Genomic DNA, 17,259 nt, shown 5'->3' with positions numbered 1-17,259 from the left:
CTATAGTATACACAATATTTAGAACGATAATAATAATAAAAATCATAATTCCAATAATATATATTATAGAGTATAATCGAATCAACGTTGGTCAAATAAAATGTTGGTTAAGCCATTAAAGTGTTAGATAAAACTATTAATTTTTTTAATTCTATTAACAACATATTATTTTATATTAAACTTCCAAATGTTAGATACTAAATTTATGAATTTTTAATTACAAAATGACTTGCGAATTTTCGTTATTTTAATGTCTAAATTCTATCTCTCATACATCATTCATCATTACGTTCAATTTTTTTTTTTTTTTTTTAATTCCCGTTTTAACAACTTTTAAAGAATCATATAATATATTATAATTTTAAACTTATTTGACTAGAAAAGTAATTTTAATAGACATTTATATTAAATAAACTAAATTCTAACAAATGTATTTTTCTTCCTCTCGGGAAAATTTTAAATTTTAACCTCCCACAAGATCCCTTACTAAATATATCCAATTTGCAACTAGAGATTTCCATCGACATTGATGATCAGAGCATGTTTTCTAAAATAAAAATTCTTTCAAACACATAGATAAATAATAAAAAAAATCACACATTAATGTAAAATGGGGTTGGAGTGGTTGGACAAGTTTGGTTAATAACACTGTATGTAATATTTTGCCACGCGTCCTGTTGATAGTCTGCACGCGTTATATCGTTCTCACGCGCATTATATTATTATGTATAAACGTAAGTGTAAAAGTGCACACTTTTAATATATAATTTTCTACTATAATAGTAACACGATAGGCGAATGTTATTCGAATAACAATGGTTTTAACAACCCCGAGAAGCGTACATCGGTTGCGACGATGTTTGTTATATTATTGTTTACATTGCACATATTATTATATTGTCTGTTCGCGAATATATTGTATATATATAATGTATATATTTGCGAATGAGTATATACGCATAGTTATTATTATTTTAAGTATCAAATGTCATATGTATGTACATATTATCATGCATAAACGTTTCCCACAGATACGGCCAAAATGTTATGTTATAAATACATTCTATTTAATAAGTATCGTGGAAGAGGGTGTCCAATTTACTCGTATGTTGATGTCAGGTATTCGACTCTTATTACGATTAAAATAAAGAAAAAAAATGTACCAATCCAATAGGACTATCGTATACGTATAAACAAATAAACTACGTAATAACTAGGACTGATAATTCGATGCTCTAAAAAATCCCGAATAAAATACCTTATACAAAATGTTATAAAATGTATTAAACAACTAAATAAATATTAAAAATCGATACATATGTACATTGTGTGTTGAACTAAATTATTTTAATGATTTAGTATAATAACTTTATGATAATATTATATTGATTTGAACATGGTAAATTTAATTATTTTTGTTGAGTTATAATTATAATATTGGGTACTCATCATCACTACTTGGGTAGACATAATATAACTTGTAAACAATTTCAAATGCGATATTTTATAAATTAAAATTGTAAGTATAAGGAATTTAATGTAATACATAAAATTCCATTAATGCTGATACAATATTATTGCAAATTTATATATAAATAAAAAAATACATAAAAGTCATTAAAATCCTGTAAAAACCCCAAAAAAGTTCAAATAATATAATTCGGTACATATATTATTATTTAGCAGGACACGAAACAGATTTGTACCCAAACGAATATCATATCACTATAAAATAATATGCAAAGTTGGGTATAATAACATTATAATATAACGTGTTGGACGTATATAATAATATAATATGATGATCAATAATAAATTAGCCTGCAGCAGAACGTTTACCTGTCATAAGGGTTCGGCAATGCTGCAAAAAAAGAATTGGTAAGTTGCCACACGAAACATATAGCAGGTAAATAGCGGTTAAATAATATATGAAAGTTCCGACGGGGAAAAAGAAACCAACGTACGTAAATTCTCATAGAGAAAAATCCCCTGTAAATTCCTACATGATAAAGATAAAAATTAAATGTATTGCTTTCCATACTGTACGAGTATATTTTATAAATTATAAAATATTATAAAATAATCTTAACTATCTACTGCCCTATATTGTTATGTACGATACGAAATAGTACACGAACAAGTGATTTTGTCAAATCTGGTCAAATGTTTACATAACTGGACGTTTCTTATACGCAACACAATAACAAATAAATGTTTATCACACCGTCTGCATTTGAATATTCAACTTGTTTTTGGACTGAATGAAATAGTAGTGAATATTTAATACCAAATTACAAATATAAATATGTATAAAAATATAATAATAAGATAAAAATGTTAAGCTTTAGTTCTCTTTTCGAAACTTTTGCTAATAAGAATTTGTTTAATTTAACCAATTCGAATTTAGGAATATTTAATTTTCTAAAGATTTATAAGATGTGTTACCTACATCTGTCAAAAAAAAAAATAGATTATAAAACCAATTAAGTATTCGATTTTTCTTTACTTCTATATTATTATACTCGAAATTAAACTTAATATCTTCAAAGTTAATAAAATATATATGTACTCGTATATTATAAAAAAGAATATTTTTTTATAAAATTAAGATTTACATTTTCAATATTAAGTTCCGAATAATGTAAAATGATTAAGTAAAGTCTAGGTTTATTTAAAATTATTCTGACAGATTTATTTAGAAGTATAAGTAATGAACATTGTAATTTTCGTGTGGGAATATATTTTTAGTCGAAAGAATTAACATATTTTAAGTTTATTTGTATTCGTGTTAAAACTTTCATATGGATGAACCCCACTATATGTCTCGTGCGGAAACTTGCATTTGCTCTTTAAGTATACTTTTAGTGAACTGCTACGGCCCAAAATAGAAATAAAAATAAACTACATAAATGTATTCGAACAAACTCACTGTTCGTAATTTAAATTATTTGGCAACAATTTTTCTTTTTTTAATAATATTAATTAATTAATTCAATTTTATTTTTATTATAATATATAATATAATAAATTGTAGTACACTGACTATAGATAATAAAGAATGGATATGCCATTCTCCTTATCATCTGTTCCTAATAAATCTGTGAGTACTATACTAATATATACACTTTAAGCATAAACAGATGAGGCACCTTTACAGACAGACAGAAGACATATCTACTTTATCAGACCACGGTACCAATATAAAGTGTTAACGGCACAAATAGGCATACTTCAAGGTGTCTGTGTTTGACGCATTATGATTTTATATAATAATTATTGTATTATAATCACGCTTTTACGATCAAATGCAGAGACGTGTGGTAAGAGTTCAAAAGAATTTCATCATAATTTTCGAAGAGAAATTAAAAGTTCTATGAGTACCTATACCGCGGGCATCTAACAATGTTAAACTATAAAACATTTGGTGTGATAATGGAAATTAATTCAAAAGTAAATTGAACTCGTTAATATTTTAAAGTTAATATTATAGAAAGTATATTAATAACTTAACTCAAATTAAAAAAACTTAGGTAATTTATTTTTTTATTCGGTACATGGATCACACGAAAAGTTTTTTGTGCCAATCTGAATACAATATTATCTTATGGAGAAACATAGGCAACAGAAAATATTAAAGAAAAAAAAACAAGTCATTCCAAAAGTAAATTAAACTAGTTGAGTTCTTAAGTTAATCAGAAAATTAACTAACTTTCAACATTTAAAATAATTGTTTATATTAGTTAAATATAATAAATATTATAGATCCAGTATAACATTATTTTACATTTTTAAGCAATTTTATCCTTTGTATAAACATTTTAATAACAATGATAAATTACTGGTACACACTTTTAGTTATGTACATAAAAATGTTCAATAAAATTATCCATTAAATAATTTGCACTAAAAAAGGAGGTTCTCATTTGAAAAACAGAAACTTATATCGCCACAGGACACTATTGTAAAGAGTCTCGAGAATTTTAAAATAATCATGGACTTTCAGTAAAATATTTAAAAATTCCAAAAACCAGAATTTGATTAAATTCATTATTAAATTAAAAGCGGGGGCGCGCTTATTCTTGGTTGATAGTTGTCGACACATAGTATAGAATTTTGAATCACCTAATCGCTCCCCTTTAAATTTTATACTTTTGTTTTTTTCATTTCCTCGGATAACTCAAATTTTTAAAGTCCGTTAAACGAGTTTGACCGTATTATAATATTATATTATTATACATTAGCAATTTGTCGCAGGTAGTTATATATACATCGATAGCCGGACGCGCACAATACCATCACACATACACACGCGCACTGATATAAGTAAAAAACTAAACAACGCATAACATAATATAATACATCATACTCTATACAATATTATATTATATTGTTATAAACGACGCGCACATAATAATATAATATATTATGTGTATACAAAACGCGGCCTGCTGCACTCGGCGCGCGCGTCTCGAGCCTGCAGCCGACGAGGGGCGAACACCGAGCGGTTCGTCCGGTGAAAGCGAAACAAAGGCGGACCTGCTGCACCACCGCCGCCGCTCGTTCCGTATATTATTATTATAGGTAGGTACTGTTATGTTGTAGGAAATGCCATTTATTGTGTGCTATATTATAACGTCTCGGGTATACGTCTCGTTGCGTGTGTGCTGCAGGAGTCGAACGACGACGTAAAAATCAATGGAATCGGTTATAGGCATCTATGACGGCCTGCAGGGCCCGGTGCGAGAATAACTGTCGAGCCTATATAATAACGTATACATTTATTATTTACAAGACAATACCTATACTGTTCGCATTCCGAACGGAGCGATATATTGTATTGATTTTACGAAAAAGTAGAAAACACTAAAAAAGAAAAAAAAAAAACTTCAAAAGATCAAAGACTTCGAGGGAGGTTTGCGTTCCAGTATGGAGAATCAAATCTAGTCAGTACACCGTGGTGGGCCAAAGAGTGGACACTTCTCAATAAATACTGCATTACAATTTTAATATTATTATTAAAACAGTTGTTTAGGCGGTTTTCAAAATTCAGAATCGTTTTTTGTCGTACACAATAATGACGTATATTTAACACATCATCCATTACTACAATCAAGGCTGAGCATTAACGAGTTAATAAGTTAAAAGTTAAGTTAATTTTAACTTATTCACTTAACTAGTTACGTTTGGATTTTCATTAACTTAACTGTCAACTTACTAAATTTATTTTTTAATTAACTTGAAATTAACGAATTTATTTTTCATTTTAAGAAATATGTTAAGTTAATTTATTTATTTTTTTTTTGCATTCACTATTTAAGTCGTTTTCATGTCAAAAAATATTTTACTGTGAATTTATTTAGAAAACGAAACGAAAAAAATGAAATAAAACACATACAATATATAAATACTGTATGTTGTATGAAGTATAAGCATTATAGTCTATAATTTAGTTGTGTGTTGATAAGAAATAAAGTACGCTAACAAATAAAAAAATAACTTTTTTTAAACTTCATAAAAAGTTTAAAAAATGTGTATTAACTTTTAACTTAACTGAGTTAACCAAAAATTTTATTAACTTGCCCAGCCTTGACTACAATGATCTGTATAATCAATGACGAACTGCACTCGACAGAGCTACTAACTACACCTTTTATAGAGCGTTTACCTACCATTTAGCAGTTCACATTAATCAATTCAAATTTAACCGACTTGAAACCATTTTCCGTCTTCTAGAAGTATAGAAAATAATTTAGCTTATGGATTACACCAAAAAGTCATAGTATTGCTGGTATGATGGATGATAACATAATACTAAATACTCTGATATCTCGAGTATACAAATATTAAAGTTATAGACACGAAACTAAAAAGCTGTACAGGGTTTTTGAAAGTATTAGTGCACGACTTGTCAAAAAAAAATATATATATTATAGACGCCACTATATATAGACTATACAGTAGACATCGAGGTACATAACTTCCTAATTATAATTGAAAGTAAATAAGCAAATTACTTGATTTTAACAAAATTGCCTAGATGGTTTTTAACGACCTCGTCTACTAATTTTAGTATAAAGGTGGACTAGTTAATGAAAGTAATCGGCTCAAGTTGTCGAGTGTACACACAATATAGTTAAGTTAGAATATGGTGATCATATTATAAATAAACAAAAGTAAGACAAACGATTTTTGCTCGACATTAAAATAAAAATGTTTATCTATTATATATGTTGTAAAAGCTCTTATTGTGGGGGTCAATAATATTGCGCTGTACAATACGCCTATTATGTGTAGGATACGACTCGCGCTTGTTGCCGACAACTGTTTTGTTGTTACTCATCGGAGCTCGTTACACAGAAACGTTACTGTATTTATATAGCTACAGTAGATTTTGGTTTCGATAATACCTATTAATGCAAACAGTAAAAAATACTTTCTTTTCTTTCGTGTACCTGTTTTTATTTTGCGCGCACGTCTATCACAAATACAACAATAAATGATGATATAAAATCGAAAAAAAAAATAGATAATTCACAGGACGTGACATGGTCATCAGCCGTCAATTGTTCCAAGTTGAAAATTTTAAAATGAATAACCTCTTTATAACTCCAATCGATGCATACCACTGCATATCATCATAATGTATGGGTATGTGCGCGATAGGCGAATGTTGTTATGTGGAGGTGATGGATATACACACACACACACACGATATACGTGCGGTCGTAGGGGTGTGCGCACTTAAGCGCGGATATACGCGTATATATCCTATACGTGACTATTATTATTATGTATAGGCGCGAGGAGGGGAGAGGACGAGCGGGAGGGGTGCCAGAGGACAAAAAAAAATCACAAAGGACAGAAAATATTGTATTACAGTTGACAATAATAATAATAATAATAATAACGTCGCGGCAGCTGAAAAACGTTATTTTTATAAATGTATCCGCCGCGAGCATATGTCACGGCGAGGGCACGTGGCACGCGTGTGTGCCGCCGTCGCGCGCATAGACTACAACGGCGTGCGTAGTCGTCGTCGTCGTCGTCGTCGTCTCGTAGTCGTCGGCGGAAATCTCGGCGGAAAGCGTGCTGCGGGGGGCGGGTGGACGGTGGTGGAGCGGTGACGCGCGGGGCCGACGGGTGACGGGTGACGTCGGCGGTGTGGGCCGCGGAGGGCGCTGCAGCGGGAGGAGGAGGTGCGTCCCGTTTTCACCTGGACGCTCTTGAAAAACACAACGGCCGCACAAACGCTCGCGCGCGCGCCGCCGCCGCCGCCGCCCGGCACATAATACTATACTGTATTATATATATATATATACATATTATATACGTATGCACATACACGTCGGGCGCGCGTCCGTATGTACTATATATTATTATGTATATACCGTGTGTATATATGTATATATGTGTGCAGTGCACAATACGCGGGTAAATACAATGGGTATGTGCGTTTGAAACGCACACACGCGCGCACGACGAAGGAAAAAAAAAATGCTCTCGTGTGAGTGTGCTCAGTGCAGCACAAATGCCGTCTCTCGTGTTTTTTGTGACCGCGATAACGTCTACGTTATATTATTATTACCTAAGTACAATAATAATTTTATGATAATATAATACGTGTATAAGCGATCAAAGGGCTTGAGAAAAAATCACAGACCGAACCGTCGCCGAACGTTATATTATATTATTTCATTTATAATACTGGCGCAGTATATGCAAATATTTTACCGACCTTATCCGGTCTCTTAAACACGATTCTCGTCGTATACATAATATAGCGGTCGAATCGAACGGTTTAATGAACCATTACTTTGGTCGACCATTTACTTTGATGTAAAAACCAAAGATTTTGTCAGTATAGTTACACCATCCCCTACGTCGGACGTGGCACATGTATATACTAATATGTATATCATATACGTTATAGCCTGAATACACCCCGCGTGTACCTTGTATACATACTATTTTATATATAGTATACAGTACCTTAGGGGTACGTGAGTAAATATAATGAATACATGGATGTTTACGTCACATATATATATTTAAAAAAACATGTTCGCGTGTACGTGCGCAGTGCATAAATATCGTCTCTTGTATTTTTTGTGACCGAAATAACGTCAAAATTGAAGATAATATTATACGTATATTAAGAAAAACAATGAAATAAATTCACAATTTGTCGCTTAACGTGTTTTATTATATTAGTCAACTGTACGCTAATCCGGTTAACTAAGTTAAACTAATCCGTTTAAAAATTCATTAAATTTATCGATTTTGTCATTGAAATTATAAGTGCTCAAATAATCATTTAAAAAACTTAAATTTGAACGAAAATATTTAATCAAAAAATAAAAATGTTTTTTTTTTTTAATCGATGAAGTAGGTACTAGACATAATTTGTAACTGTGCTAAAAATAATATAATTAAAGATTACAAAAAATATTTAAACAAAATGATTAGGAAAAGTTTCTAACTAAAAAATAAATAAATCTTTATATTATAAAAAAATCAAACTTCACTTTCGAGACGTTTTGCCTTATTCTTTATAGATTTTCCGAGGGATATTCTGAAAAAAACTATAAAAAGTAGAAAAACTGGTCAAAAAAGCAAAAATAATCAGAAAAACTGGAAAAAGCAAAAAAAAGCACTTTCAAATTTCATAATTGAACGTGTTGTTACATGACATACATTTCCATAGTACTCTGGCTGCATTTAAAGTCAATCCAAAAAAATAAGCAAATGCTTTAGCCCAGTCATTACAATCACCGTTCATGACTAAGCATGGAAATAAGTGCTTAAAAATAACTCAAATCTGCATCTCCTACACTATAAACTAAGCACTCAAAAACATTAAAATAATTAATAAACATAAAAATCAATCTCAATATTTCGCTCAGCTCGAACAAAAAATAAAATAAAATAATATTTCGGTCGAAAATTTCTTAGTTTTTCTTTTATATATTAGGTATTACAAAATTCTATATTTATGTTTTTCTGAGCTGAGTATAATATTTTTTTAGGCTGCACATAATATATGTAACTTATATTAAAAGAACAATTTTTTGTCTACGACTATCACGTGCGTTGTCTCAAATTAATAAATACACAAAAAAAAAAACCACTGAAATAAATAAAAATATCATGTTTGAAACCAAATTACACGATCCCTGGTCATAGTTAATAAAATACATATTACAAATCATGCATCATCGACAATATTTTACGGTTATACAATTTTACAAACTCAAAAAATTATCTAGGTAAAATAATTCTGAAGGGTAGTCGCCGCCTGTGGGGCATATACGATTTAACGCGACATGATGATCTTTTACAAACTTTATGTAATGTTAAGTTTTAGAACTAACTATCTATTTTGTAAAAATATTATATAAAGTGTCAAAGCTCAGGACTCACTCAAAATGCTCGATGTTATGTATATGAAGACTGAAAATATTTTACGTATATTCATGTTTGCGTCTGTTCTATGTTTGGCTGTTAAGTAGGATAAAAGCCGAAGCAAATTCCTCGATGCACTATATGAACCCATTGTATATTATACATAAATATATGTACACCGTTTGAAGTCGACGGAGAAAAATCGGCTTTTATAAAAGTAAACTTAAACTAGGGAGAAGAAAAGTGAATGAAGACATGAGTAAGGATTCTTTTTTCCGTATCACAGTAGTTTTTCAACTCTAATGGAATTTTCTGGTTTTTATTAATTTTTATTATATTCCTTATGATTATAATAGTTATGGTTTGACTTAGGAAAAAGGGCTCTAAGAAAATCCTGATTCAAAAAGTTTGGTAACCGCTTACTATTATGTATAAAGATATTATATAATATAGTGTTGTTGTCATTCTTACTATTTCACCTCTCCGTAGATATTGTTTAATTACTTTAACAAAACATTATAGACTTACTTAAATTAAATTAAATTGTTACCGTTAACAGATCACGGAGTTCTTTAAATCGTGGCCATCGTGATCTTTATTATGTGAGGCAAAACACATTTTTTTTTTTTTTTTGACAAAGTCAATTTTTACTTATGTACAATTTAGTAGAAGAGCTAGTAAGTGACGTTTTCCCTGCGGAGAACAATAAAATACTGTTTTTAAATTTATTGACCAATTCCGGTAACTAGATGCACTTTTTTACGATAATAATGATAAATTAAATTAGATAAATGTATCAGCCTAATACTCAGAGTATAAGGTCCATAGATAAATGTGTTTCTATAAAAACGTCATTTGTAACCATAGTTGTTGGTTGTTCATTTGAAATTTAAAAAATTTAAATTGGCATAATCATTAAACAACTGAATTTATTATAAAAAATATGTGTTTCTACTACCAATAAGGACGGTGGGTTTTTTTCAAATAACAAGACGTGTCACGTCGACTAATTCTATTTAAGAAGCCTGATATATGTATATTATTTTTAATGCTGGTATAATATCTCGTATTTATTTTTTTTAACGTTACTACAACGGTGAATGGTGTTTTTAAAATAATTTTTCTTATTTCACTGTTTTTTTTTTTTGTTAACTACGTAAAAGTACACCCGATGTACATTATTTAAAATAACTATAACAATAATAATCAGGGCTCGAATTTTATAGCACTAAAAATTAATTAAATATGCCCTATAATATGCCCTAAAAACATGAAAAATAGCAAAAATAAAAATGTATTCTGTTCATAATTAAAAAGATAGATACGAGCCGTACCGCCAATAAGGAGTCATAATTACTGCTCGATAGGCCAATACGCCTGACTATTTAAAAATAGACTTTAATATGAACGAAAATGACGGTATTTTTCATATGTATTAAAAAAAAATAATTTAAAATAAATTACAACATTTTTATAATTTTCATACTATGTAATATAAACTAAATTTATGAAAATACAAAATAAAACGTTATATTAATATGCAGATTAGCAAAAAATAGCACCAAAACTTAAAAAATAGCACTAAAAACCTAAAATATTTCAAGCATGTAAAAAATAACATTATAAAATTTCATAATTTGGAGTCCCTGGTGCATAAAACAAATTTATATCTCACTCTGCAATTCTTATCTGTATCCTATAATAATTAGCAAATGTTATAAAATCCGAGACCTGCTAATAATTATTACAGTGAATAAAATATTAGTAATTATTTGGATTTTAACAATAAAAATCGAACTGGGTGTAATAATTTAACACATAATATACGCAAAGCTTCCCGGACTGCCTGAACATGTTAAACAATTATTTCACAACAATAAACTCTGTTAGTTGGACATCTCAGAGATTTAATAAACGTGAAGATATTGTTTTTTTTTTATTTTGAGTTGTTGTCACATATCTAATAAAGTAACGATTTCCTGAAATAACGTACGCGTCAACTGCTACCTCTATTCATTAACTTTTCTTTTTTCTTCTTTTTCTCATACCGATGGCATGTTATTAATAAACACTGCTACTTTTAAGTTCACGCGCGCAATACAACGGAAACAAATCGAATCGTCCGTAATATACTACCTACCCTCTTTATTCACCCTTTAAATCGTGTAAAGACTTCCGCGGGGTTAGTATTTTTGAGAATACTAAAAGTATAAAAATAAACGCACGTCTTTATAATAAAATTAAATCGTTATACGGAGTGTTTCTGTGTCTCTAAATTATTATGTCACCTGCGCCGCCATCGTAGGTAGTTCAATATTATTATGCGTGTTACATACTTACATAACATGGTAGACCCTACAAAATAAAATGCCGTCATTATTTTAGAAATTAAAACACCTTTATAAACCCATAATAATAAAGGCACAGCAGCTAAAGCTAATACGATGTACATAATACTCAGTTCTAGAACTTATCTAGATAAAAATGGGTGGCTACTATAGTATTGTATCGCGTGCGGTGAAAATTTCTTTCTAATTGCGAACCTATAGTATTTTTTTTTATCATTTTTTTAAATATAAAATTATATAAACTAACTGCATTATTGTTCTTCCTACTTTTACATAGACTTTGTACTGGCTAAAGCATCAGTACAGATAGGTTTAAAATATTGTAATTTGGTTTTTTATTTAAAAATATTGTCATACTCGTAGTAATACAAAAAAAGCAGTTTTTTTTTTTTAATTAGCATTTGTTGAATTTTTTCCGGTTTTTTGTGTTTACATCAAAAACATGTCCAGGATTAAGAAATAAAAAATCATAAAATAATTTATTATAATTTGGTTACAGTGATTTTGTAATATATTTCAACTGAATAAGCAAAACCAAAAAATAATAGAGAAATAGAATAATGTTAACCCGGGTGAAGTCTGGTAAAACAGCTAGCAATAACTAACAGCAATAAGTCATAAATAATATTATATATATTTAAATGTTTTTTTAATACTTAAATAATTTTTATTCCATAATTCAACTAAAAATGCACTTATAACGGTAAAGTCTATAAAAAATATAAACAAGTGAAAATATTGATAAAATGACTTATAAATAAATATACTTAACGATAAAATAAAAAATTGCTTGCCGTGACTTTTTTTAGTTCATATAAAATTATGTGTTTACCTGACTTTATGACCTATTCTGAAATAGCGTTTCAGTAGTAAATTAAATTATTTTCTCATAGTACAGTTAAAATAAGAGTTATTTTCAATATTGGAACAATATTATTAGCTTCTCGTCACCTTCCATTAAAAAAACTTGTAAGACGTTGCCGCGCCACGCAAAATATCTTTATCTTCTACTTTTATTATTTTAATGTGTATTGACTGTACTTTATTTTTACCTTCAATTTTTTTGTTGAATATTTTTCAAGCAATTTTATTTATACTTATACTTTATATTTTTCGTATTACATCACAAAACGATGCAATCTATACATAACAAAACTTATACAAAATAAAATAAAAAGCGTCTGCGCAAAATACACAATACCTATTACTTACAATGTTTCATTGGTCAGTTATTCCTCTATTGTTCAGCTTGACTTAAGAATAGCACATATAGTATAATACTTCAAATTTATAAAAATGACAGTGGCGTTTACTGCAGATGTAGGATGATTCAGGGAAAGACATCATTCTCTGTCATACATTACATTTATTTTAAGTTACAATATATCGCAGTTCACGTCGTGACAATACATTTATCATTATTTATTAATATATAATATATAATAATTCTTATAAATAATCATGTTTATTTAATTTCATTAATTACTTACCCTTTAATTATAAAAAAATTATGATCCACAATTAAAAAATGATAATTTGGTAAAAATGTCAAATGGGTGAAATCGACATTTTTGAAATTCGTACTTGCAGGCTAATAACATATTATTATATAGTTACATAATTACAGTAGTGAGCTGTATCAATAATATTAGCGAAATTGTTTACATGTCTAAGTACTAGACGAGTTTGAAGTAACTCGATTATAATATCAAACTATTTTAATATACTTTAATGTGTTATAATTATTTCTCTAAAATGTTCGAGGAACTAATTTGTTTATTTTCAATAGAATATGTACACATAATTATTATTAAAAAGGTTTTGAACACACTTTTGATCCTAAGAATATTCATTTATAATATTATATATTTTGTTGTTTATAGAAAGTAAAAGCCCCACAGTGTTTTAACTTTTATTAAGTAAACTTTGAATAATTTGTTTTATTGATTTATTATTTGGGAAACCTTTATAGTATAGGTACTAAAGCTGTATACGTATAGTATGCGTTATATATTGTTTTAGTGGTTGAAAAAGTTCCTTTTCATATAATTTTCCGGAAGAAAATAATTATAATGTAGTCGAAAAATGTTTGACAAAAAAACCCCTTCTTTATACGTTTTACTCGATTTCATGGGATTTCAGTCTACGTGACTTATAAAATATTCAAAAATACTCCATTTTTCTAAAATCGATTTAACTTAAAAGTTTCACTAGTATGGGGTATAATAATATTGTACGCTTACAGGTTTATTATTTTAAAATTTAAGTGAACGAAATGATTACAATTCAGAATTTTTTCATAGATATTTTTATTACTAAAAGGGATTAGATAGTATACATAATATATTAAATCAAGGCATTCTAAATTTTATTTACGACAAATTTTAATTTAAACATCACTCATAAATAATATATTTTCTTTTTAAATTCTAGGTAGGACGATATAAATCTACCTATATAATATTCAATATTAATTTTATATATATATGTTATAAAAATATGTTTAATATATATATATATATACATATTTGAAATATACCGTTCGACGCTATAAAAGTGCTCCACGCGTTATATATAATATATTATAGTCGTACACTATCGATTGGGAAATGGATACTTTTACTACGTCAAATTACTCTGTTATTTTTAACATGTTGAATATCGAATTCCTTGGAGTATAGATTTCACATAAACATTTCGTGCATGAAAACACGTTCCTGTATACAGCGGAGTAAGGTATTGTAAATGATCGTGTATTTATATGACATTATATTATGATGATTTAATAGAAAATTTGTAAATATAGTATGGTAATAAACATATTATAGCAAAATAAAATGTATAATAAATTGTAATTGTAAGTGTTTTTTACTATTTTATGAAAAACTTAATTAGTATATGTTACTACCTAATCATGTAAAATTATCATTAATTAATTATTTGGCACTAAAATTTTCGATATATCTGCAACGTACCTATGTATAAATTATATACATATATATTATACTCTACTTATTTATTTAGTAACCGATATGTATGTTTAATATATATACATAACTATATAAGACTTAAGATAGCAATTTTAACATAATAGAAAAATACGTTTTTTTATTTGTTTCGAATTGAAATGAAATTTTTGCATGGATATATAGTTTGCAGTGTAGATATAGAAAACGGAAAGATTGTTGTTCAAGACATTCAATTATATATTTAACTTATTTAATTTATTAATCTTTAAGAATAAACGCACATTTTTTTTTATTTTCCTTAGTCAACCTACGAGTTTATTGAATGTTTCCACCTTACAAAACAAATGTTATGCGTATAATACTATTATGCATATAGTTGATATATAATAAATTCATATACTACTTCAACAGTATTATAGATATAGAATATCCAAACAATTTGTATACATAATATATATCCTAATAATATAAAATTGATATTACAATAGATTCAAACGTTTTATTAAATTGTCTAAGTTCTAAACTAATCATTCAATAACCTTCAACCAAATTATATTATTGATCTATCCACGACAACAGTGAAACAATAAAGCATACTCACCCCTTTTTCTTTTTTTAATAATGTAGTTATTCAAAATCTAATTTTTGGAATTTTTAATATACCTACTTAAATACTATAATTTCAAATCCTTAAGATTCTTCGTATTACTGAAGGAGTGTCCTGGGGAAATACACATTTCTGTTTTTAAATAAACACTCCTTTTTTATTCTATAAAGAGTCTTTAGCAATTTAACGTATACATTTTCTAAAAACTTAAACGTATCAAAATAAAAATACGAATGAATAGTTTTTAGTTATTTAACTTTGTGTACTAAATATTATAGGACCACGCTAATGGGTTTGGAAAATATAAGGATTATAGTAATTTGACATTTTTAATTATTAATAGTAATTTATTTACATTTATAAACATTTTACAATAGGTTAATAAATATTAAGTCTGTTATTTATTTTCGTCTAAGCATTTTTCAAAGACTTTTATCTTTAGTGTAAACATTTTATTAAATAAAAAACTAAGTACTCGTTCAAAATTCTGAATTTAAATAGATTCATTATTTAATTTAAAAAAAAATATGATGAGCAATGAGCATGCTTGATGAATTATACTTGTACTATAAAGTGTGTACGATGGCTAAGGTTGAACGCTAAACAAATACAAAAATGTGATATCAAACGCATTGAAAAGGTAAAAATGTACCTGTCCGGGTATGTTGTAATGCCACAATAAATTAATATCCATTTTATTATAATGGCCATGGAAAACGTTATTCAAACTCGTCAAGTTGTCGTCACTGTCGCTTTTGTGCGATCCGAAAAAATTATACAACGAGCTTTACGTGAAAAGATGCGTTGTTGATCATGCAATCATCCGATTATATTATAAATGAATGGGAATTATTGTCTCTGCAGGCCGTGCCGGAGAAAACGATTACGTGACGGGTATTAATAATTACACGGGCTATGGTTAACAATAATTCGTTCGGTCTCCCGTATAACACGTCGCGGTCTTAAGGTATAATCGGGGACGAGCTTAACCTATAAACATTATATATCCCGTAACAATCACGAGGTTCGGGATTAAAATGAAAATTAAATCTTGTGTATAGAATATTATAATATTCGAAATTAGTACAATATTATATCAGTGCCCAAGCATTTAGTACCCAAATTACTGCACGGACAAATTTTAATACTACTAGACAAACCGTGTACGACGGACCGATTTACCGCTGCGAGGTCAACAAAAAATGTAGAAAACGATTTTTAGTTTTGAATTAATAGATAATTATTTTCTTTAATGAACCCGTTCTGATGATTTATGTAGTAGTTTTTAGATTTTCCGACATAGTGTTCCTCTAAGATTTAACGATAAAATACCACTAATAACCGTCTAATGAAATATAAATCTTCTGAAAATGTATTAATAGGTATTTAATACAATAATAACGTTCAATGTTATATTACACAGTTAAATATCTGGAATAGACGACTAAAGATAATATTTTGGTGGAATTTCTGTGAGAATATAGGAGATTCAAATCAATGTAGTGCATTGGAGCGATAATATAATTTCGAATTGTACATTTGGAAGGTCGCAAATTGTTTCAATCGGATAGGTATTATAATTTTAATCTAATCCCGATCGACTAAGATATGATAATAATATTTTGAATATTAACCTACCACCAATCTATTTTAGCCCAAATATTTTTTGTTTTGGAAAACCGATGAGGTCCGAACATAATTGCATTTTTTTTTATGTTTCAAAAAGCCCGGTCAGCTAGCTCGCCTTATAAATATTATGCTCAATCGCATGTTCGGCCGAACCCACGGACCGTACAAACGGGAAAGTTTCCAAAATTCTATATCACATTACAATAATATAACGTATATAGGGCAGATACAGATGTCTGTAGGGAAAACAAAGACGCATAGCTAAAATTCGTGAATGATTAATCAACATTTTAACTATACTTAC

Source organism: Rhopalosiphum maidis, chromosome 3, assembly GCF_003676215.2.
Source record: "Rhopalosiphum maidis isolate BTI-1 chromosome 3, ASM367621v3, whole genome shotgun sequence".
NCBI lineage: Eukaryota > Metazoa > Arthropoda > Insecta > Hemiptera > Aphididae > Rhopalosiphum > Rhopalosiphum maidis.
Note: the sequence above shows the minus strand (reverse complement) of the source record.